The following is a 25,422-nucleotide window of genomic DNA, read 5'->3' as shown; positions in this document are numbered from 1 at the left end:
GGGAATCCCTCGAGGGAAGGCGACGTTTCTGTCGAGGAATGCTATTGCCAAAAAATTTACAGAGCCGGCATTTGAGCGGGCCGAAGTGGCCGTGCGGTTCTACGCGCTTCAGTCTGGAACCGCGTGACCGCTACGGTCGCAGGTTCGAATCCTACCTCAGGCTTATGTGTATGATGTCCTTGGGTTAGTTAGGTTTAAGTAGTTCTAAGTTCTGAAGATGTAGATGTATAGCAATAATTGAAGTTTCTCATAATATGTGTACAAAACAGCTGAATGAAATAATGGAAATAAACAAATATCAGAATTTCGTATTTAAATTATATGAAACAAGAAACTAACTGTATTATAGAATGAGATTTTCACTCCGCAGCGGAGTGTGCGCTGATACAGCACATAGTTTTAACTGTATTATAGTTAAGGTAAAATACAAACTTTGAAACCACACGAGAAATGAAATTTATACAATATTATTGTGGTATTAGGTTTTTGAATATGAAGTGTACATAATTTCTGCTGTTTGTCCGATTGTGCACTCGTGGCCTGATGGTACTAGTGACCTCTTTCGCTGTTCCATATCATTCCTGCGTCCATCACTCGCCTATAAATCACTGGATTTGCTCGCTCTGTGACAGTTACGTTCCCCACTTTGACTGATGGCACGTCAGCGGTTGTCAGCGGCGATAGACAGGCGATAGACACGTTGCTCAAAATGGACAAACCGCTCTGCGTCCGTCGAGTGAGGACTCTGACACTCATTTCCACAAAAAATGAATTCCACGAAGTACTGTCGGGACAGTACAGTAGCTACGGATCATTTCCTGCAAAAACAGTAACAGTATTATTCCTGGATGAAAGACAGATTTCAGCTCCGAGTTTTCAGCAGAATCTTCATTGGGCTGCTTAAGTGCTACATTTCTTTAAATCAACTCATTTCCGTGGCCTCTGCAGGGCAATGGGATGACCTCACGCGGTCACAGAAATTTTCAGTGCTCAAATTTTTCCGTAAATAATTCATGTTTGCATCCATGAGTTACCAAACTGATGGTTCGCTAATATTCACACCAGTCAGCGCTCGCCTGTTTTGAAATTTTATTAGTATATTCTCCTCGCAGTACGGCGGTATTTCACCTTCCATGTACTTTGAATAACAGATGGAACAGTTTCCTCATTGCAGTTCTTAAAAAAAAAAACAAAAAAAAAACAATACACAATGTTTTCCGGTATAAGGCATGTGCTGGAAATTGCTAACCCTGTTCACGTAGCTTTCCCGAAAAAAATTGAGTTTGATCTGCTGTGCCCTCAATTTTATAATTTAGTAGTACAGTCTTTAACACTTTTAAATACGGTCGTGTGATGGTTATATAAGAAATATCCTCCTAAATGTCATGGAGCTTTATATGACATTTCTTTCAGAAGAACAGGGCGGCCGTTATACATCACTCACTGAAAAACGGCAGGAAGTATAGCAATATACATGTCAGGCCTTTCAGCATCACATTGTGTACTTTGAAACTGAGGTGATACATTGCTGCAATTGACAAAACTTCTGCAGTTATGCACAGTAGTAAATCTGAGTATCTGAAAGTTGTGTTACTATCGTTTTCGTCAGTACTTCGTTTTTTCCCACACGACTGACTCGTGTCGGTTTACGAGTTATGAATAGCTGTTGTTTGTTGATTTCTCCAGTTGAAATTTGTAATAATCATTAACTTTTTTCATAATAGAGCAAATGCTCTTGGCTTGAGTAAGTGAAGTAGGATGTCTTAAAACAGTTTGCACTAGTCTAAATTACTGTTCGTTACGCCAATGAAAAATTAAAATTAACTGACGTACGTGTACTTTCACTTAGTGGCAGGTACCAATTTGGGAGGCGGAAAGCTACCACTGGCGACAGAGAATCTTTTCTAACGCTGGAGGTAAGTGGAAATCGCAATATCATGACGGCAGCCGCAGTCAGAGAACTGCTGATACTGCTACGTGATAAATCAAATTGGACTCCATAATGAGAAGAGACTCAAGTGGAATATGTGAAACGTACATTTTAGAACACAATCAGGAAACTATGTTTCCACAGATGCGAGACACAGGTATATATTTAACATACGTTAAATCCTAATTCATCATCATCATCCTCACAACATCATCAGCCATTTGACATCCACTGCCAGACAAAAGTATCCTGTACACTTTTTCCATGTGTTACAGGCTCCACGCAACTGTGGCATATCTTCTAATGTCATCTAGCCACCACATTCTACAAGGGTGTAGTGTCGGTATTTTCTGATATATTGGAAAGCAGCAGAGATCTTGTACGGTTCATCTACTTCAAAATGGCTCTGAGCACTATGGGACTTAACTTCTAAGGTCATCAGTCCCCTAGAACTTAGAACTACTTAAACCTAACTAACCTAAGGACATCACACACATCCATGCCCGAGGCAGGATTCGAACCTGCGACCGTAGCGGTCGCGCGGTTCCAGACTGTAGCGCCTAGAACCGCTCGGCCACTCTGGCCGGCAAGGTTTAGCTACTACTCACCCTTCTAGCTACATGTCACTCCCAGTCGCTTTCATTTCCATTACCGTCATAATTACGTTCTGTATCTAGTCTGTTCCCTGAAATATCCTTTTTGTTTTCTTCCTTAGCCTGACTATTCCCTACACAAATCTATCCATTATTCACATACTCCTATCTCTATTTTGAATTTCTCACTACTCTGATGTCCAATGGGAGCTCTGGTACCGACGTCTAATGCGACCACAATGTCATTCCGTCTGGGATTGAGGGCGTTCGTGAATCTTTATCAGATATTTCACGACGACATGCTAAACCAGTGTACTCAAAGCATTCCCCGTGCGATGCGTTTTCCTTACTCACTGCTGTACATGTTTACTGCAATGTCAGCACATGTTTGCACCGTAGGCCAAGTGCAGTAATACCGTTCTCAAGTAGCACACAGTCTACTGAGTGGTCCAGCACAATATTTTGCACCAGGGAGTAAGGCCACTCGATTCGGCTTATCGTAAGTCAGCGCCTAACAGGAGCTGAAAGTATGTGCACAGCTGAACTGAAGTGTTACTCAACCACGATATTGTTATCGGAAACAAGCGGCGACGATATAGGAAGTAAGTACAGTGATCTCTAAAGAAAACGCAACGTAGAGTGAATACTTTCAGCTCAGCAATGCGTGTACTGTAAATCCCGATTATGCGCTGCCTCACGATAAGCTGACGAAATTGTACTTGCTCAGAGGTGCAACAGCACTGTGGTCGACGTATAGCAGGTTAAATCACTAGTTTGTTTATCGTGTTTCAGGGGCTGCCAGAACAAATTTGGTGGAATCCGAGTGAAAAGGTTTTTCAGAATGTACGAATCCGAGACAAAGTGGCACCTAACTTGTACTCTTTGTTCCGTCACGAACTGCAAATGGTTCATTGTGCTATGTCCAGTTCTAAAGACATTTCGTTCCCTGAGTTTAATTACAATCTCATGCTTTTTCTTTGCGTTTGGTGATAATTTTTGAGAATATTATGTGCTTACACAAATGAAGATGGTCACTCTTTTGTTTTTATGTTTTTTCTGACATGTTTGTTGTGAATGTTATGTTCTAATGATCCAGAAAAACTGCAACGGATCACTCTGATCGAGGAAAGTAATAGGGAGCACAGTTCCAATATTGTGCAGATCACGACAAAGTTCTGTTAATTGTGGCTCAGTGAACAACAGATTTATTGCTGGAGTTCTGGAAACTGGAAAGTGTTTCCATGTCCATCACATTACATCAATTTTGACATCATCGAGTTTTATTTTTTCCCAAAACAAGGCTTCTAATATTGCTAATACTTCAGTCAAAAGTTCACTACGACAGCGGTCGGCAAACTGCGGATCGAGAGGTACATGCGGCTCTTTGGTTAAACCACGTACATGAGCAATACCGTGCGATTTAAACTTCGTCCTCCATCTGCAGAAGTCTGTTTTGGTCTGGCCGAGTCAATTTTGAGAACTGGCGTTGCACGGGGCTGTAGATGTAACTGCGTTCTCTGTCGGGAGTCAGACCAAGTGCATTCGCCGCCATCCGTACCATTTTTGCTGCTTATGACAATGCCTTCGAAAGTGGGGAGCAGATAATGCTTCGACGTCAGGCGTGTCATATAATTTTTAACGTTTCACTTCCTTACTAACATAAATTGAAAGCCTGTATTCTTGAGAAGGCCGTTCAGTATTTAGAACTAACGAACGACATGGTTCTCAGAAACACAAAGGGTGAACAAAGGACGAAACAAGTAGATCTACCCAAGACGAATGTAAATGGAAGGGTTGGAAGGGGGCGACCCCTGAATATGTATCTCAGTCAGAATGAGGACGTATTTACAAGAGGAGTACCCTAATTGAGTGAACAACACTGTACCAACCAACACAGTATTTTAAAAATGGCTGCACTACAGCAACGGTTACAAAACAGCTGGAAATAAAGACAGCCAACCAGTTGCAGTAAATGGTTGTTAGCAAATAACCTTTACTACGGTTTCGACGTATTTAAACCATTCTTCTTCAGAAGGATAAACAAACTTCACCTTACCAATCCATTCAGTTTTCCTGGTAGTCACGCTCTCCACTCTCCCTCAGCCAGCATGTACTTACTAACATGGTCTGTTATTGTAAGTAATTCGTTTCATTGGTGTGAGAAGTCCTCGACTCCAGGGGACGTAATTTTCACCTATGGACATACACTGGATAGGCAAAATAAAGTGATCACCTGTACTTACTTGGGAATGCTTTATTAATAAGGGGTTGGACCACCATTTGCCCGACATACAACTGCGATTCTACTTTGAATATTGGCGTATAATGATTGTGTGGTCTCCAGTGGAATGTTATGCCACTCTTCGATCAGAACTTCTTCTAACTCCTGTAGTGACGAGGGAGGCAGATATCTGCTCCGGAGTCTGTGCTCCAATACCGTCCACAAGTGTTCGAAAATGTTCAAGTCTCGCCAGGGAACACGCTGCAGTTCAGTTGCATGCTCGTCATACCACGATTGTACTGTCCTGGCTGTGTGAATGGGTGCATTATCGTCCTGAAATATGGCATCATTGCTGGGGAAGAACATTTGAATCATGGGGTGCACCTTATCACCTAAAATATTCACATAATCGTTGGCTGCGATACAGCGTTTGAAAGTAATAATGGGACTAGCAGAATACAATGATATGGCTTCCCACACCATCACACTTCCACCTCTATTCTTACCCGTTGGAGTCCGTAGCTCGTGGTCTCGCTTCCCGAGCACAGGGTTCCGGGTTCGCTTCCTGACGGGGTCAAGGATTTTCACCTGCCTCGAGATGACTGGATGTTTGTGTTGCCCTCATCATTTCATCATCATTCATGAAAGTGGTGAGATTAGACTGAGGAAAGGTGGGGAATTTGTACGGGTGCTGATAACCGCCCAACAAACCAAACATCATCATCTTACCCGTTGGAATCAAGCAATCAGGATTGAAGGTTTCTTTTGGCGGGGTCTCGAACATGGCTATTGAACTCAGCAGTCTCTGTAGCAACCACAGTTTTGTGTTGTTTTGACACAGTTGGTATTAGCGTATGACGATCTCTATCAATTAGTTTTGATTTGCACCCACTACTACGTTTACACGATGATATCTTTCCATGCTATGTGGAGGCTGTCAAGACTGTTGAAACAGTTGCTCTTGGAACATTCAGTAAGTTGGCTGTCTCGGTTACTGATGCTCCACCTGATCGGACCCCGACAAACTGCCCTCTTTGGAACTCTGTTAGGTCTTTCACTGCACGTCGACCTCGGCCTCTGAATGCAAATACGAAGTGTGTATTACTCGTAAACAACCTGCACTGATGCCTAGTCCGTACTGAACACGCAGAGTCCAGCGCTACAAGTGTGACCGTCAAACACAACCATCCCATTACTGCCTCTGTTCACATTATTTTACCGAGGCGCTGTACAGACCGTTGCCGATACGTGTCATGTGGAACAGCTTTCAGTGAATCAACTGCTCATGTGAAGTTTGTTTGTCCTTCTGAAGAAGACGGGTTTAAATCTGTCGAGATCGTGGTCAAGCTTATTTGCTAACCACCATTTATTGCAACTGCTTGGCTGTCTTCCATTCCCACCAACCTATATAGCTTAAGAAACTTCCTGGCAGATTAAAACTGTGGGACGGCCGGTGGGGCCGTGCGGTTCTAGGCGCTTCAGTCCGGAACTGCGCTGCTGCTACGGTCGCAGGTTCGAATCCTGCCTCGGGCATGGATGTGTGTGATGTCTTTAGGTTAGTTAGGTTTAAGTAGTTCTAAGTTCTAAGGGACTAATGACCTCAGATGTTAAGTCCCATAGTGCTCAGAGCCATTTGAACCATTTAAAAAAAAAAAAAAAAGCTGTGGGCCAGACCGAGACTCGAACTCGGGACCTAGGTTCGTAGGAGAGCTTCTGTGAAGTTTGGAACGTAGGAGACGAGGTACTGGCGGAAGTAAAGCTTTGTGGACGGGTCGTGAGTCGTGCTTGGGTAGCTCAGTTGGTAGAGCACTTGCCCGCGAAAGGGAAAGGTCCCGAGTTCCAGTCTCGGTCAGGCACACAGTTTTAATCTATCAGGAAGTTTCATATCGGCACACACTCCGCTGCAGAGTGATAATCTCATTCTGGAATACGTAGCTTAAGTTAAAAAAAATTGACTGCCAAAAGAAATTTCAATCGTTGTAGGCTACTGTTGATATTTGGCTATGTTGAGTAATGTGTTTGCCGACCACTACGACAGTAACATTAAGCGAAGTTCGCCCTTTGTCAGGATCAGACTTCAGTCCTAGAGAGGACACGGCAAACAATAGTCCCAGCAGCTGTTTGGTCCCAGAATGAATCCTGCACTGTGCAGCGGAGTGTAAGCGACAATGAATCAACCTGGCAGTGCAAGATGGCTGCAAGCGCGAGACGGGCTGGCGGGCTAGCGCACTCACCCTGGGCGTACCCCTGCAGCATCTCGACCTCCTTCTCGTAGTCGGGCCGGCAGAAGAGCTGTCCCTGCTTGATGACGAACTGGTCGCCCTTCTGCAGGCGCGCGCCGCACACAACGCACACGAAGCAGCGCACGTGGAAGACGCTGTCCAGCGCGCGCATCACCAGCTCCTCGGGGGCGATGCGCTCCGAACAGCCCAGGCACTTCTTCACGTAGAGCCTGGAGGACAAGCAACAGCAAGCGCGCTGCGTGTGAGCCCACGTCCATGTGTGTCCCCACCTCGTGAGAGGCATCTGCGTGTAAAAGCAAAGTTATCTTCAGCATGCTCGAGGGAATATGGTTACACGAGGAAGTTGAAAACTCCAGAATGACTCTGCAGCGGAGTGTGCGCTGATATGAAACTTCCTGGCAGATTAAAACTGTGTGGCAGACCGAGACGAACTCGGAACCTTTGCCTTTCGCGGGCAAGTGCTCTACCATCTGAGCTACCCAAGCACGACTCACGCCCGGTACTCACAGCTTTACTTCTGCCAGTACCTCGTCTCCTACCTTCCAAACTTTACATAAGTTCTTCTGCGAACATTGCAGAACTAGCACTCCTGGAAGAAAAAAATTCCGGAGACATGGCTTAGCCACAGCCTGGTGGATGTTTCCAGAATGAAATTTTCACTCTGCACAAGATATCAAACTTCCTGGCACATTAAAACTATTTGCCAGACCGAGACTCGAACTTGGGACCTTTGCCTTAGCCAGTACCTCCTACCTCCCAAACTTCACAGCTCTTCTGCGAACCTTGGAGCAATATCCTTTCTTTCAGGAGCGCTAGTCCTGAAGGGTTCGCAGGAGAGCTTCTGTGAAGTTTGGAAGGTAGGAGACGAGATACTGGCAGAATTGAAGCTGTGAGGATGGGTGGTGAGTCGTGCTTGGGTACCTCAGATGGTAGAACAGTTGCCCGCAAAAGGCAAAGGTCCCGAGTTCGAGCCTCGGTCTGGCACACAGATTAATCTGCCAGGAAGTTTCAAGTTTAAAACTGTTTGCCGGCCTGGGTGTCGAGTGTGGACCGTGGCGCATCGCGACCACAGCGCCGCCAATTCCGCCGTACGACCAGGACTCGCAGGCCGATTCAGAGCTTCAGCCTGTCGAAGTTTCTGCCCGGTCACGGGAAATACTACTTGGGTTCTCCCACGATCCTGTGCAACTATCACTGTAATCGATACCGAGCAGAGTGTCGCTTATTCACAGACTGTGCTGCCATTCGAAACAATCTTCGTGGTCATACTCATGCAGTATTAAGTCAAATATCTTAATGTGCAAAGTAAACACAGTATTATCTGCTATGTTAAAAGATTCTACAGAATGTACCGGCTGGGTTATAAAACAGGATGTATCGGGTGGGCTATAAAACTGGCGGTGTTCCCAGTGCTGTAATGCGTACTGTATACATAACAGGTCAGTGAAACATCATGTATCTTGTAACTCTTCAGGCTTTCCCGGCGAGATCTTGACATGTGGAATAATCGGGTCTACTGCCGGGTGTTTGTGTCGCTCTGGCACAATATTTCGGCCACGTAACTCGTTGCCTTCTTCAGGTGCTACCTGAGACTGCCGTATTGCAGGATCTTCTCCAGTCTCAGGTAGCACCTGAAGAAGGCAACGAGTTACGTGGCCGAAATATTGTGCCAGAGCGACACAAACATCCGGCAGTAGACCCGATTATTCCACATATCATGTATCTTCATTCATCGTTCGCTCGCGCCGTATACTAAAAGAAAAAAAAATAGTTCTACATTCTGCCACCAAGCGAAAATATGCCGCTGTGGGGAGTCAGAATGTGGTGTGCGTGCAGGAAAAGGGGAGCAACGATCAAAGACTTCATAAAGTTGACTCAGGCACATTTATTAACATATGATCACAAGATACAACATGTGTTCAGTTTGGTCGCCCGACTCAGCAGCACGCTGTATCAGTAACGTGGCGTCGTCGACAGATGTTCGCGGAATATCAAGTGTAATCAGGGCGATATCTCATCGTATGCTATCCTTCATATCAGGAAGAGTCCGGATACCTCCCTGACAGATACCATCGTGAAGACTTGTTGTAGCTTGTGGCCATATCTTAATAAACGTGCTGAAACCACGGTTATCAAGTATTTGATCGTTCCTTCCCTCTTGCTGCACCCACGCCACGTTATGACTGCTTAAAGCGACATATTTTCACTTGGTGGCAGAATAGGGACTTTTCTTTTTTTTTTTTTTTTTTTTCAGCATACTCCACGAGTGCGCCGATCAATGGAAGTACCTACGATGTTTCAGCCTCCTGCGATGTATACAGCCCGCACTGCAGCACTCGGAACACCGTCAATTTCATTATGACCACCCGGTACGAGTAGAGTTACATTAAGAAACTTTGTATTCCAGACATTCTCAGTCTCGAAAGAACTGTGACAAGGACCTTGTTTAAAATATTCGGTACGTTGGAGAACAAGATGGAGAAGAGCCGCTGCGGAATCGGAACACCCACAAAAGATAAAACTTTGTACACTCATCTGTTCACTGACGATCAGCTTGTTACAGGTGGAGATAAGGATGATGCTGCGGAAACTGAATGAGGAATCTGAAGAATGGAACGAAGAAAGGAACGTTAGTGCTTACGTCATTACGGGCGGAGCACAAACGATGTGGAGGGAAATCGGCCGTGCCCTTTCGGAGGTAGGATACTGGCATCTGCCGGGAGCAATTTAGGGAAACACGGAAAACCTAAATATGAATGTCTGAATCGGGATTTGAACCGTCGACCTCCTCAATGCGAATCCACTGTGCTAACCTCTGCGCCATCTCGCTCTGTTTGAAGAATCGGTGCTCTTTTAACGCGTAGAAAACTGTGTATTTAGCAGAGATGGTAGTCGATGTAGAAGACCTAGATACTTAACTGACAAAAATCAAATGATATGACGCTTTCAGATAGGAGTATCGTTGTCCTCCAATAGTAAAAGCCCATTTGATTTATATAAAAGTTCAAAGGAAAAGAGGAACGAGACACTCATCATCCCTTAATCCATTGCTGGGACTAATGCTACATATATGGGGAGACGTGGGAGCTTAATAAGAGAGAGAGAGAGAGAGAGAGAGAGAGAGAGAGAGGCTGCGACCGCTGCGAACTAACTTTTGGAGCAGTCGTTGGATTTCGAGGATGGACAACGTGGGAACAACACAATACGAGATATCATGGAAGACTGCGAGATGATGGTCGATGCGGTAGAAACAGAACAGCTGTTGAAGCTCGGATATGCACAAAAAGTGGATGATAACAGGTAGTCAAAACGAATTTTGATGCGGACTTTGCAAACGAGAAGGGAGATGAGATACCCAATAGGAATATGAGAGGAAGGTGTCTCTGAACGGACGACGGCCAGCAAAGAGACTGGCTGAGTAGGAGGAGGTGCAGAATAGGACACGAGTACCGGCGACAGCTGCAAGTATATCTCGTGACAGTTCACTGAAAGTTGTTAAAGAACTTTTACAGCTGAAGGTAATCTCATACTACACTACTGGCCATTAAAACAGCTACGCCACGAACATGACGTGCAACAGACGCGAAATTTAACCGACAGGAAGAAGATGCTGTGATATGCAAATGATTAGATTTTCAGAGTATTCAAATGGTTCAAATGGCTATGAGCACTATGGGACTCAACTGCTGTGGTCATCAGTCCCCTAGAACTTAGAACTACTTAAACCTAACCAACCTAAGGACATCACACACATCCATGCCCGAGGCAGGATTCGAACCTGCGACCGTAGCAGTCGCACGGTTCCGAACTGCGCGCCTAGAACCGCGAGACCACCGCGGCCGGCTTTTCAGAGTATTCACACAAGGTTGGCGCCGGTGGCGACACCTACAACGTGCTGACATGAGGAAAGTTTCCAACCGATTTCTCATACACAAACAGCAGTTGACCGGCGTTGCCTGGTGAAACTTCGTTGTTGTGATGCCTCGTGCAAGGAGGAGAAATGCGTACCATCACGTTTCTGGCTTTGATAAAGGTCGGATTGTAGCCTATCGCGATTGCGGTTTATCGTATCGCGACATTGCTGCTCGCGTTACTCGAGTTCCCATGACTGTTAACAGAATATGGAATCAGTGGGTTCAGGAGGGTAATACGGAACACCGTGCTGGATCCCAACGGCCTTGTATCACTAGCAGTGTAGATGACAGGCATCTTATCCGCATGGCTGTAAAGGATCGTACAGCCACGTCTCGATCCCTGAGTCAACAGATGGGGACGTTTGCAAGACAATAACCACCTGCACGAACAGTTCGACGACGTTTGCAGCAGCATGGACTATCAGCTCGGAGACCATGGCTGCGGTTACCCTTGACGCTGCATCACAGACAGGAGCGCCTATGATGGTGTACTCAACGACGAACCTGAGTGCACGAATGTCAAAACGTCATTTCTTCGGGTGAATCCAGATTCTGTTTACAGCATCATGATGGTTGCATCCGTGTTTGGCGACATCGCGGTGAACGCACGTTGGAAGCGTGTATTCATCATCGCCATACTGGCGTATCACCCGGCGTGATGGTATGGGGTGCCATTGGTTACACGTCTCGGTCACCTCTTGTCAGCATTGACGGCACTTTGACCAGTGGACGTTACATTTCAGATGTGTTACGACCCGTGGCTCTACCCTTCATTCGATCCCTGCGAAACCCTACATTTCAGCAGGATAATACACGACCGCATGTTGCAGGTCCGGTACGGGCCTCTCTTGATACAGAAAATGTTCGACTGCTGCCCTGGCCAGTACATTCTCCAGATCTCTCGCCAATTGAAAACGTCTGGTCAATTGTGGCCGAGCAACTGGATCGTCACAATACGCCAGTCACTACTCTTGATGAACTGAGGTATCGTGTTGAAGCTGCATGGACAGCTGTACCTGTACACGCCATTCAAGCTCTGTTTGACTCAATGCCCAGGCGTATCAAGGCCGTTATTACGGCCAGAGGTCGTTGTTCTGGGTACTGATTTCTCAGGATCTATGCACCCAAACTGCGTGAAAATGTAATCACACGTCAGTTCCAGTATAATATATTTGTCCAATGAATGCCCGTTTATCATCTGTATTTCTTTTTGGTGTCGCAATTTTAATGGCCAGTAGTGTATTTTCAAAAATCATTGACTTTAAACATTTTCACTTACGGGATGATCTAAAATCAATATGTTTATATGTAAGAAAGATGCATCACAAAAATAAAAGTCGATTGCTGTCTGACGTCCTAATGCTTTAGGAAACAGAGGTGATTTGATAAGTATATTAAGCCACATAGATAATTTGCGTGAAGAAAGCGACACTGACGTGTGGAAAGGTAAGGCAAAAGAGATAGTAAAGAACGATTCTGAGGCAAAGGTATACGGTTGAAATGACTTTCGAGCAAGTGCAGTTATTTACGAGTTTTGCCCAGAAAGTAATGCACCGCTCTTTTTTTTCCCAGTCGACAATAATACTACGAATGCGAAACTTTACAAATGTACAATCTGAAGTCTCCCGAGTGAGCGCGCCAAGTTTCCGTCACTTCCGACAGATAGCGTAGCTGCAGGACAGTTTCAAAGTGCCGTCTGTAGAGATGCACGTTACAAGCAACGTGCTGTCATTGAATTTCTCACTGCAGAGAAAGAAACTGTTGGGAATATTCACGAACGCTTGTGCAAAGTATATGGAGCATCTGCTGTCGACGGAAGTACAGTTAGTCGTTGGGCACGGAGGCTGAGGTCATCAGAAGCCGATTCGGCGGAGCTCCACGATTTGCGGCCGTCGGACAGACTATCTAGGGCTGTCACACCTGACATGTTGCAGCGAGCTGGTGTTGCCATTCCCGATAACAGACGCATTACGACTCGGCAGTTGGCGCTCCATCTGTCAGTCAGCAAAGGAAATTCACACAGTGAAGCATTGGCTCCGTCATCAGAACAAGGATTGATGCCGACAGCGCATACACGCCCTTGTTTCGCGCTGGAGGAAGACCACAGAACGGGATGGAGATTACGTGAAAAATAGGGTGTGCAGATAAAACACCATTCTTTCGTGTGTGTAATTCTCATTATTTTCAGTAAAGAAGTGTTGAAGAAAAAAATTGCGGTGCCTTACTTTCTGGGCAACACTCGCAGATACCTGACTGATCAGTACTACTGCAGTACTGATAAAAAAACGTGTCAAATATTTCATGCAATAACGATTTAACGAAGTTATGCACTTTTCTTTGTAGGGCTCTATGGCAAAGTAGAGTGCAGGAAACTTGTCGCACAAGTAAGTAAGAACTCGACTGAATGTAGAAGCCAAACCGAACGCCCAGGACATCTTGATGCAATATATAGCTGGAAAATAGACTCTTATTGACGGGTATTGCGAAATTCTCAACTCGCAACTTCTTTTCAACAGCTGTCAAATATTGTTAAAGAAGTACAAAGTTCCTTCATCAAAAACCAGTTGCTGCAATACATACGAGAATTAAAAAGTCATGCCATTACGTGTGTGGTTCGTGTGCCTAACCAGATGGAATGGACATATACAGTTAATTACTTCGAATCACAATATATTGTGATGAGTAGATTTTTTATGATACAACAGCTTAAGGTTGCTTCACGTTCCATTCACGGCTGGAGGGTAGTAAAAATGGTTGCACGTACGCTACTCTACAAGCTGTTACCAGTCTGCCTCCGTCTTCGCTGTCTGTGTGACACCAGCACGTGCATAGCTCAGGAAAAGTTGTTACTCATACAATGAACGCTTTCACGACCGGATGTTTCAGCTGCCGAGAATTCTTCTGGGTTGTACGGCCGTGGTCCATGGACCTCTTCTGTCCCTGACGTTTCGTCCAAAGCTAGGTTGGACATCTTCGGAGGTGCTCCTGGTTGTGCTGAGTATTGCCGACTGTGTCATTCAGTACGTTGTGTTACGTTGACACCCCCACATTGGCGGCATCGTTTGCTATGGTGGCACGAACACAGGGACTGGACCAACGAGGAGGGGAGTGAGAGAACATGAAGTCTGAGTCATGGCTCCGGACGCAGCCTCATACCGCGAGAGGTGGCAACACGTAATGAGTCCGCGAACATTATCCAACATGATCATTTTGGTGGTACAGGTGTTTTGATATGGGGAGGCACAACGTTTCGCGGGTGTACTTACTTCCAGATCTTTTAAAAAGGTACACTCACTCATCAACGTTACTGTGACACTGTACTCCACCTCTAAGTGCTGCTTTTCTTAATTTTTATGGGTGGCAGTGCATGACCCTCTTCTAACAGTACAGGTAGAGGAGCTCCTGGAACGAAAGAATATTTAGGGAATGGACTGTCCTGCCCGTTCCCACAACTTAAATTCCATCGAACACGCGTAGGGTGCATTGGTGATACAGGGTGTTTCAAAAATGACCGGTATATTTGAAACGGCAATAAAAACTAAACGAGCAGCGATAGAAATACACCGTTTGTTGCAATATGCTTGGGACAACAGTACATTTTCAGACAGACAAACTTTCGAAATTACATTAGTTACAATTTTCAACAACAGATGGCGCTGCGGTCTGGGAAACTCTATAGTACGATATTTTCCACATATCCACCATGCGTAGCAATAATATGGCGTAGTCTCTGAATGAAATTACCCGAAACCTTTGACAACGTGTCTGGCGGAATGGCTTCACATGCAGATGAGATGTACTGCTTCAGCTGTTCAATTGTTTCTGGATTCTGGCGGTACACCTGGTCTTTCAAGTGTCCCCACAGAAAGAAGTCACAGGGGTTCATGTCTGGCGAATAGGGAGGCCAATCCACGCCGCCTCCTGTATGTTTCGGATAGCCCAAAGCAATCACACGATCATCGAAATATTCATTCAGGAAATTAAAGACGTCGGCCGGGCACCATCTTGCATAAACCACGAGGTGTTCGCAGTGTCGTCTAAGGCAGTTTGTACCGCCACAAATTCACGAAGAATGTCCAGATAGCGTGATGCAGTAATCGTTTCGGATTTGAAAAATGGGCCAATGATTCCTTTGGAAGAAATGGCGGCCCAGACCAGTACTTTTTGAGGATGCAGGGACGATGGGACTGCAACATGGGGCTTTTCGGTTCCCCATATGCGCCAGTTCTGTTTATTGACGAAGCCGTCCAGGTAAAAATAAGCTTCGTCAGTAAACCAAATGCTGCCCACATGCATATGGCCGTCATCAATCCTGTGCACTATATCGTTAGCGAATGTCTCTCGTGCAGCAATGGTAGCGGCGCTGAGGGTTTGCCGCGTTTGAATTTTGTATGGATAGAGGTGTAAACTCTGGCGCACGAGACGATACGTGGACGTTGGCGTCATTTGGACCGCAGCTGCAACACGGCGAACGGAAACCCGAGGCCGCTGTTGGATCACCTGCTGCACTAGCTGCGCGTTGCCCTCTGTGGTCGCCGTACGCAGTCGCCCTACCTTTCCAGCGCGTTCATCTGTCACGTTCCCAGTCCGTTGAAATTTTTCAAACAGATCCTTTATTGTATCGCTTTTCGGTCCTTTGGTTATATTAAACCTCCGTTGACAACTTCGTCGTGTTGCAACAACACTGTGTTCTAGGCGGTGGAATTCCAACACCAGAAAAATCCTCTGTTCTAAGGAATAAACCATGTTGTCTACAGCACACTTGCACGTTGTGAACAGCACACGCTTACAGCAGAAAGACGACGTGCAGAATGGCGCACCCACAGACTGCGTTGTCTTCTATATCTTTCACATCACTTGCAGCGCCATCTGTTGTTGAAAATTGTAACTACTGTAATTTCGAAAGTTTGTCCGCCTGAAAATGTACTGTTGTCCCAAGCATATTGCAACAAACGGTGTATTTCTATCGCTGCTCGTTCAGTTTTTATTGCCGTTTCAAATATACCGGTCATTTTTGAAATACCCTGTATATACTGCATTGCGTCCACGTGCACCAACGACTGTCCAGCAGTTGTCAACCTCTCTGGTGGAGGAACTGAACACCCTACCACAAGAATTCCGCATCAACCTTTCGGCCAGCAAGATAGAATGTCGCATTGCCGTACGTGGTGGTCACACACTCCATTAAGAACCAACACCTGACTTCTGGAACGTCCGGGGGACCATCGTAAGCCATAATGACTTCAATGTACCTATTATCTTTGAATAAAAGTGTCATTTCTGTTCGTCTCATTGCATACTTCTTTCGATTGCTTTCTGTGCTACACTGTACAGCTCTTTCTGTGTTAAGGTCCAGTTCCATCGAGCAATGTAATTTCCGTCTTTAAGTTTTGTACACTGCCGGATACTGCAATTAAACATCTGCTTCACTCTATGACGTGATAAGTATATTATAATTCAGAGTCCACCAGAAAAAAGTACATACACTTTAAGGAACGCAAAGAATTACTTATGTGTTTATTTTACTTTTAGTAATTCAGCTCACATGTTGTACAACTTTACAACTTTCAGTTTAGCACATGGTTACTTTAAATGTTCAAAATGTTCACCATTGGCGGCTGTACACATAACGGAACGACGAGCGGTCGCCGCAACTTACAGTGGAGCTCGCTGCACGTGTCGCTGTAATCTGCTGGCCAAGTTTCTCCAGCGTGCGTGGCTTACGTCGATAGAGGTTATTTTTCACAGTTCCCCACAAGTAAAGGTCTATAGCTGTTAGATCTGGCGACCGTGGAGGGAACTCAATGGGTCCTCTTCGTGCAATTCAGTGCCCCGGAAAATTGTCATCCAAGAGAGCTCGTACGGCTGGGTTGTTTTGTGGTGGCGCCCCGTCCTGTTGGTGTAAGACCTTTCATCAGCTCCATAAAGAGCATGTATACCTGTCAAAGTTGATGTGCGTGACATTTTTAGGTACACTTCTCCAAAGGCAGTAGCATCAAAGTAAAAGGGTCCTAGTAAGCAGCCGGCCGGAGTGGCCGTGCGGTTCTAGGCGCTACAGTCTGGAACCGCGTGACTGCTACGGTCGCAGGTTCGAATCCTGCCTCGGGCATGGATGTGTGTGATGCCCTTAGGTTAGTTATGTTTAAGTACTTCTAAGTTCTAGGGGACTGATGACCACGGCAGTTAAGTCCCATAGTGCTCAGAGCCATTTGAACCATTTGAATCCTACTAAGCCTCTAGTCCACACCATACACGAACTCCTGGTAGATTGACCGCTTTATCCACATAAGCATGCGGATTTTCCGGTGCCCAGTACACACTGTTATGCCGATTCTCGGTTCCAGCAAGTTTAAATTGCGCCTCGTCACTCCACACTACCTTCGTCATAAATTGTTCGTCATCAGTTACCATTTGCTGATACCATTCGCAAAATTTCATTCGGCGATCCAGATCGCCATCATTAATCGCGTGCAGTGATCGTGGAATGTAAACTTTCCACTTTGCAGCTTTCAGAACTCTTCGCAAACTTGTACTTCTAACCCCCACTTCACGTGCACATTCCGTAGCAAACTTACGTGGAGAATTAACAAGCGTTTCCAACACGCCAGCCGACCAAGCAGAACCTGTAGCTGTACGCTGTCTTCCTGTTCTTCCTTTGTGAATATCACCAATCGTTCCATGAAATTCCAACTCGTGAATGATGCATTTAATTGTAATGTGGGTAGGCGGTTCTGTTTTAAACTCCCGCCTCTACTAACGTTGCACTTATACGGCATTATCAAACTTGAAGAACCACTTCACAATGCTTTTTCAAAGCTCGAATGTCAAGCGTGCTACAGCCATCTTGTTTTCTCAATACCGAGTTGAAAGTACTAACATCTGTTGAGCCAAAGACAATACTAAAACCCACTCATAACTCAAATCGAACGACAATATCGATATCTCGATAGAGCGTAACAAGGAGTGTTCATAAATGGTTCAAATGGCTCTGAGCACTATGGGACTTAAGATCAGAGGTCATCCCCTAGAACTTAGAACTACTTAAACCTAACTAATCTAAGGACATTACACACATCCATGCCTGAGGAGGATTCGAACGTGCGACCGTATCGGTCACGCGGTTCCAGACTGAAGCGCCTAGAACCGCTCGGCCACACTGGCCGGCGACAAGGAGTGTATCCATTTTTTCTGGCGGACTCTGTAGTGTGTTGATGTCCGACCTGTACCTTTCGTAAAATGACCAGCTTGTCATCTTTCTCACAGTCTCCTACTATGGAACTGTCAACATTAGTCAGCACAAGTATTTTTTTCCGATTGCTGGATCAATATACACGGTTTCTGGAAAATAATTCGTCCCTGAATACATAATTTAGGAATATCTTTACCACATCAGTTTCCATGTAACAATGGTTTGCGTAAATGCTTACGTTATGTATCTGCTTAAATGACAGGATCTCACCACAATACTTTCAAATGTAAACATCATAAAAATGTCCAGTTCATCAAAGAATCAAAGAAATTAGCAATGTAAGAGTAAAGAAAAGTAAGGAATCATACCCAAAAATATTTGCTTCACCATTTCCTCAGGTACTTTGCCTCAAGAACGTCGCTTCATAAGGAACAGAAGTAGCAGAAGAAGTATGTGACAGAATTCTACGTGCAACTAGAAGTGGTCTTAAATTCCGTCACTCTGATGGACACATCAGTGACGTTAATGTGGAACACACAGGACTTGGACTGCAGACGATCCATGAGTTGAATTCCCTATCGAGGTTGCTTCAGAGGCAGTGGTATCTACATTCTGCCCACGTGGGAAAGTGATTATCAGTACAGCTGAAAAGTGGGCTCAGTTCACCACATGTCTGATTCTTAATGGAGTAGGACTGTTCCACATAGTGATGACTAAGCATGTGACATCCTGCTTATATATTGGCAGTGCTGTGCCATCATAATTTATGATGGTCAGCTTAAGACATGCTCGGTATGTGGCCAAGAAGAACACCTTCATCCAAGCTGTGGGCAACACAGAATCACACAGCTACCACATGGGGACGAGAGGGCCATGATTACCCCGACAATGCTTCTACTGATGTTTGTCAAGGTTCTCCAAAACGACTTCTGACCATGATTCGCACTGATTCCTACTACTGAACCATCACTGTCTCCGTTAGTGCCCAGCGTGATGCGGACCTATGCATTGGTGAGCAATCTCTGGTACACAGGATGGCTTTCGACTCTATGGTTGTGCCTACCGATACCTTTGTGTCTGACTGTCAGGATCTCCATGCTTCATACACAGAAGATCACGTGCGCAAGCAACTATCGCCAAAAAGATGTCGTAAATGGGGGATCGACCTTTCTGACACCTGCAGCACCCAATAGCAAGACAATGAGAATCACACCTACCATGATGATCTCCCAATGGATGGTTCCACGGTAGAAGTGCCAGCCTTCCCCCCATTGGTGTTACAACTATCATTACACACGCCATGCACAGTGTCTATGGACATTGAATGGCAGCTGATCCAGCATCACTCCGACACTGCAGACATAACAACGCCTTCAGACCTGATGAGCACTTCTGCATGGTCTGATGATGTAGAAGACGAAACACCCATCACTGTGACAGCAGTGGATGCTGCTTCTCCAACCCATGGATGGTTTTATGATGATGATGTTTGGCTTGTAGGGTGCTCAACTGCGCGTCATCAGCGCCCGCCCATGGCTGGTAATCGACAGATGTACTGAACGGGGATGTGTGCCTGCTGGAACGACATTACTGTTCTTACAGCCTCAATGAACGTAGTAACTATTCTGCGACAAACTTGCAGGGCTGGTTCAATCAATGTTAACACCACTAGCACATCTTTCTAACTACAATCGCCCCGCAAAATATTGAGGGCCCCGGACCTCGATGTTGCCCTCCTGCAGGAAGTTTGCCTAGCGACGTTAACGGCTATCTGTAGTTCAAATGGCTCTGAGCACTATGGGACTTAACTTCTGAGGTCATCAGTCGCCTAGAACTTAGAACTAATTAAACCTAACTAACCTAAGGACACCACACACATCCACGCCCGAGGCAGGATTCGAACCTGCGACCGTAGCGGTCGCTCGGTTCCAGACTGTAGCGCCTAGAACCACACGGCCGACTATTTATGGTTGTGTTTCTTATTTCATGCTGTGTGCTGACAGTGGTGGTGGAATGGCTGTGCTTTTAAAAGAAGGCGTTGAGGTAGACGAAGTTGCTTACCTAACATTGGCTAGGCGTCTTGCTGTCACCTTCTATGGTGTGCAAATATCAATGTTTAGACTTCCTCGTTCACAGCCAAGTGATGGTAATGGTCGCTCCTTTGTTTGTGGACTGCTACGACCATGTTATTCTTGGTGGCGCCCTCAATTGTGTGTTATCCCAGAAGGACCAATATCCCCATTCTGTCACATGCCAGGAACTCAAGATGCTAGTTCAAAATGGCTCTGAGCACTATGTGACTTAACATCTGAGGTCATCAACAAGGTGCTAGTGCATGAACTGACCCTCATCGATATTTGAGACTGCATGAATAGTGACTGGGCTGGTTATACGTAAGTCACCAGCCATTCAGCGAGTAATCTTAGCTGTGGCTGTATTTCCCAAGAATTCATAGTGGCCACTATTAATGTTGAATTGCTCCGACTAAATCACCTACATCGGCACTGCTACTCTCCAGTGGCAAAAGGTATTGAGGCCCATGGAAGCTGAATGTCACCCATCTCAAAAAGATTTGGAATGCAGATAGGTCACAAATATGATGTGGATGAATTGTATGAGACGCCTTCTAGCATATCTTTTAACACTCTGGTGGTTTCTCGACTGCATCAAGCCTGCTTTATGGCGTTCAGTGATGAATATTGGTCATGATAAAATGCTAAGGGAACGACATGTGACATATTATTTCACAGTTCTCCATGAACTCTCAGGCTATGACCCCTCAGTTCAATGACAGTTGAAATTCAACGTATTAAGGTAAAGATAATTTCAATTTTGCATCGCTGGCTTGAGGGGACAATAGTTCGTGTGAGATGTCAAGACTGGGTACGAGGAGAACCCCTGTCCATGCATCATGTTATCTGAGAGAAGCAGAGGTGTCACAGAACGCTGGTCAACACCCTCAGCAAGTCAGACCGTCGCCAATTGGCGTCCCAGAACTATATCGTAGTCACCTTTGTGGGCCACAACAAACAATTCTAAGTATTAGAGAAGCAGAGCACCACAGTACTGAATGATGTCCTCCACTTGTTGACAGGATCCCTTGATGGGACTGCTTTGGAGATTTTTGCAGCGACAATTAAGGCTGATGATGTCGCTGATGCTCTTCATAAGGGTGTAACAAAGAAAGCCCCGGGTCTTGACGGCTTCCAGCTGGAGTTCAACCGTTGGACACCATGTATCAAGAACTCATGGACCCTGACCTTACCCTTCCACCTGAACTCGTAGAAGGCCTGCTCATCCCTGTCCCCATCCCATCCCTGTCCCTGTCTGGTGGTCGGGGAGTTGGACGTCATCGGCTATTGACCATGTCAAATTGTTACTTCAAGATTTTTACCCGGACCCTTGCCACCTGCCTTCGGCGCTTCCTCCCTCAGGTCATCTCTATGGATCAGATGCGCTTTGCTGATGGCAGCAACATCCAGATGACGATCGTGACTATGCCCTGGCAGACACCTGCTGCATTTGTGGTGCCTTAGTGACAGTGGACTTCGACCATGCCTTTGTTAGAATGAGCTATGACTTTCTGGAGAAAGTGCTGTGACGGATGGCGTCCACTCACACATTTGCACACATCGTCTTGCAACTCTTCCAACGTTGTGAGTGCTGGTCAATGGTTGTGTTGCGGACCCTGTTACGATCATGTGGTCAATCCGCCAGGGACGTCCGCTGTCGCCGGCCGTAGTGGCCGAGCGGTTCTAGGCGCTACAGTCTGGAACCGAGCGACCGCTACGGTCGCAGGTTCGATTCCTGCCTCGGGCATGGATGTGTGTGATGTCCTTAGGTTAGTTAGGTTTAATTAGTTCTAAGTTCTAGGCGACTGATACTCTCAAAAGTTAAGTCGCATAGTGCTCAGAGCCATTTGAACCATTTGAACGTCCGCTGTCGATGATTCTTTATGGCATGGCCCTTGAGGTTCGTTACATGATTTGCAGAACTGGCTGACTGGGAGCACTATGAAGGGGCATGCTTTCATGTGACATGCATATATGAATGACCTGATGTTCTTGATTCTATGAGTGGTTGGAATGCGAGAGGCACTAGAAAAGATCAATCAGTATGAGACTGGTGCGGGAAGCCGTGTGAATCTGGTGGAGTTTGGTGCTATGTTCTTTGGTAGAGGTCTTCCAGCAGGGAGTGTGGCCCTATTGCCATAACTCGATAAGTTCAATGTTTGCCACCTACAGGGTGTGGCCTCAAATATAAACGCCTTCTTCAAGTTATCCGCACGAACGTTTGTTGAAACCTCTTGCGAGTACTGGACATGATACAATGGGTGGATTATGCTAACAATCATCTGGCTTCGCGATTACCCCATTTGCCACAGACTTTACCGATGACAAAGACAATAGCACACAGACCGCAGGCGGGGTTTCCTTACTTTGTAAGTGGGTCTTATCATCAAAGTCCGCTATGACACACCCTACTCGACGTAGTGGCTTCTGTCTTTTCAACGTCCATGCAAGAGCAATTGTCTTTTATGTAAGGACTATAGTTAACTCGTGGACCATCCAGCGAACCGGGCTAACGGGAAGCCTGATTGATGAACTGGCTAATCCCCCTCCCGAGTGGCAGCAATTACAGTAGCACATATTTTAGTCTTTCTTTCATATGCGAAGATCCTTTCCATCGAATACAGTTACGTCCATACCTAATTTCCCTGTACTTGGTGTGGTGTCACCGCCAGACACCACACTTGCTAGGTGGTAGCCTTTAAATCGGCCGCGGTCCGTTAGTATACGGCGGACCCGCGTGTCGCCACTATCAGTGATTGCAGACCGAGCGCCGCCACACGGCAGGTCTAGAGAGACTTACTAGCACTCGCCCCAGTTGTACAGCCGACTTTGCTAGGAAAGGTTCACTGATAAATACGCTCTCATTTGCCGAGACGATAGTTAGCATAGCCTTCAGCTACGTCATTTGCTACGACCTAGCAAGGCGCCATTACCAGTTTATATTGTAATAATGTCTAAACAAGAGCAATGTTCTCCAATTGTGGATTAAAGTTAAGTATTCCAAGAACTACGTTCTTTTCTTTATAGGATAATTACTTTACCTTGTTCCAGACCTCACGCCAATCTGCGTGAGCTTAAAAGCGTGCATTTCGGCCTCCTCTACCAACACGGTGTTGGCTCTTCTGCCAACACTTCACTTGGAACTCTGCAGCACCTAATATTTATCGTCTAATGATGTGAGACCATACTTGGAACGTGGAGCAAAGCCGATAGCTTGCAGTCGCAAGGTCCGTGGTACGGCGTTCTGTGCACCGTGTCCTCCTCAACACGAACGCTCATGTGACCTGGTATCTGGTTGTTAATGGGAAACACGAGACACAACTTCGTCTACATGCCATTAACATGACAGGTTCGCCGCTTTGCTCCCATTGTCACACGCCTGACTCGGAAGGACATCGACTGTGTATGGATCTTCTGCAGAGATGTGGCAGTTGATTTTGAAAATGCTTCTCCGTACAGCTCCCCTTACTACTGCACCGAAGATAGTTCTGTTGCTAGAAGAGACTTATTTCCCACATAGGAAAGCCAACGCAGTGAACTGGATAAAAGGTCAATCGTTCTCTTACTTATTCCAGGAAGGAGATAAGAGAGTTCTTGATTTTTGGACGTTCCTGCAAGAGCGGTCCCCCCCCCCTCACCCCCGCCCCCCCCCTCAACAACCTCCCACACTCTCCCCTGGAGGTGGGGTGTCCCGGGTATGAGAAGGTGATTTAAGTATGAGCATAATACCAGGGCTCGGACCAGCGCACAGGCAAAACGGAATGTTCTTCGAGAAGACGCGCACGGAACATGCGTGAGTGACTTGGGATTCTGAGCACGTCTACCCACAAGATAGTGGCGCGCAGATGCCCCTTTGTTTCGTCTAGAGAGCGTTTTATAATTATGTTTATGTTTTGTTTGTTATTTATGCTAATTGCATAACACTATTTTTCGCCTGGAGGGCGTCCTGAATTGCCTTAATTCTTCGTTGTTTTGGTAATGATCATACAAAATGTATGAACCTATTGTATGGTTTTCCCCATACATTCCTTTTCGTAAAAAGAGAAAAATAAAAATTGAGTCTATTGTAAAAAAATAGAACAGAAAAACGGTAAAAGCAATTAAGGGAACCGCTCACGCAAAGCGAGAAATCCGGGTTAGAATCCTGGTATTAAAAACAAAAAATAAATAAAAAAGCAGTTAAGGCGAGCGCTCGTGTAAAGTGTGAAGTCCAAGTTCGAAAGCCGATCCGGGGCAATTTTTTTAAAAAATTGGAAAGGACAAAAAAGAAAAAAGGCGATGAAGGCGACCGTTCATGATAAAAGGAGAAATCCGTGTTCAGTTCTCGGTCCAACACAAATTTTCATCTTTTAGCATTTAATTCAATGGCCGCTAGCAGCCAGTCGTACTTATTCCTTTGATTAACTATCCCAATAGCTGGACGTGTGTGCCGTAATCTCCGTATTGTTATATTCTGCAGGGCGTTTGACTATTACAGGTTCAAAAGAAAGGGGCAAATATAGGACAGTGAAACAAACAACTAATGCTAATAAACAGAGATCCAGAAACCAATAATTCCCAGATACTAGGTAATACACAAATGGACTCATTTCAATATTACAACACCCTTAATGCCTAAGGCTACTATTAGTTCGAAACACCGCAAATCAGGTAAAGACTGCAATATGAGAAACTGCTGTCGTTTCTTTGTATCTAAGCGCTGGTAAGCAACGTTTCAAAAAGTGCATCGGTTGCGGCTCGCCACTACCATGGTATTTCAGGTCCCCCCATTAGAACCCGTTGGATTGTTTTCTGTGGGAATAATTCTGGGAACGCATTGTGGATAGCGGTGAGTGCATTCGGGACAAGCATAGGGTTTTTGAATGTGTATTGTTATCGGCGAGAAGGCTGATACCTCTCTTCACATGAAGTGTGGTCATATAAAACACCTGCTGTAACGTGTTTCTCCTCGAGTGCATATGTCTGCAGTTTAGATGTTCGGTGGCTAAGTTGTAAGGTGTTCATGTTTTTATTTGTGTTCTGCCTTAGGGCATGTGTTGTCATGGGGGAAGCCTCGTCGGAGAGGTCCACCGCATGAGCGTCACGGGAAGTGATTCCTGTGGTGGTTTCACGTTGCCTTCCACTGATAATGAAGAAATGATAATGAGGACAACACAGCACCCAGTCCCTGAGCGGAGAAAATCTCCGACCCAGCTGGGAATCGAACCTTTTTTTTAACGTATATAGACTTTTATTTACAAAATAACAATTTCGTTTTACA

This window comes from Schistocerca piceifrons, chromosome 4, assembly GCF_021461385.2.
Source record: "Schistocerca piceifrons isolate TAMUIC-IGC-003096 chromosome 4, iqSchPice1.1, whole genome shotgun sequence".
NCBI lineage: Eukaryota > Metazoa > Arthropoda > Insecta > Orthoptera > Acrididae > Schistocerca > Schistocerca piceifrons.
Note: the sequence above shows the minus strand (reverse complement) of the source record.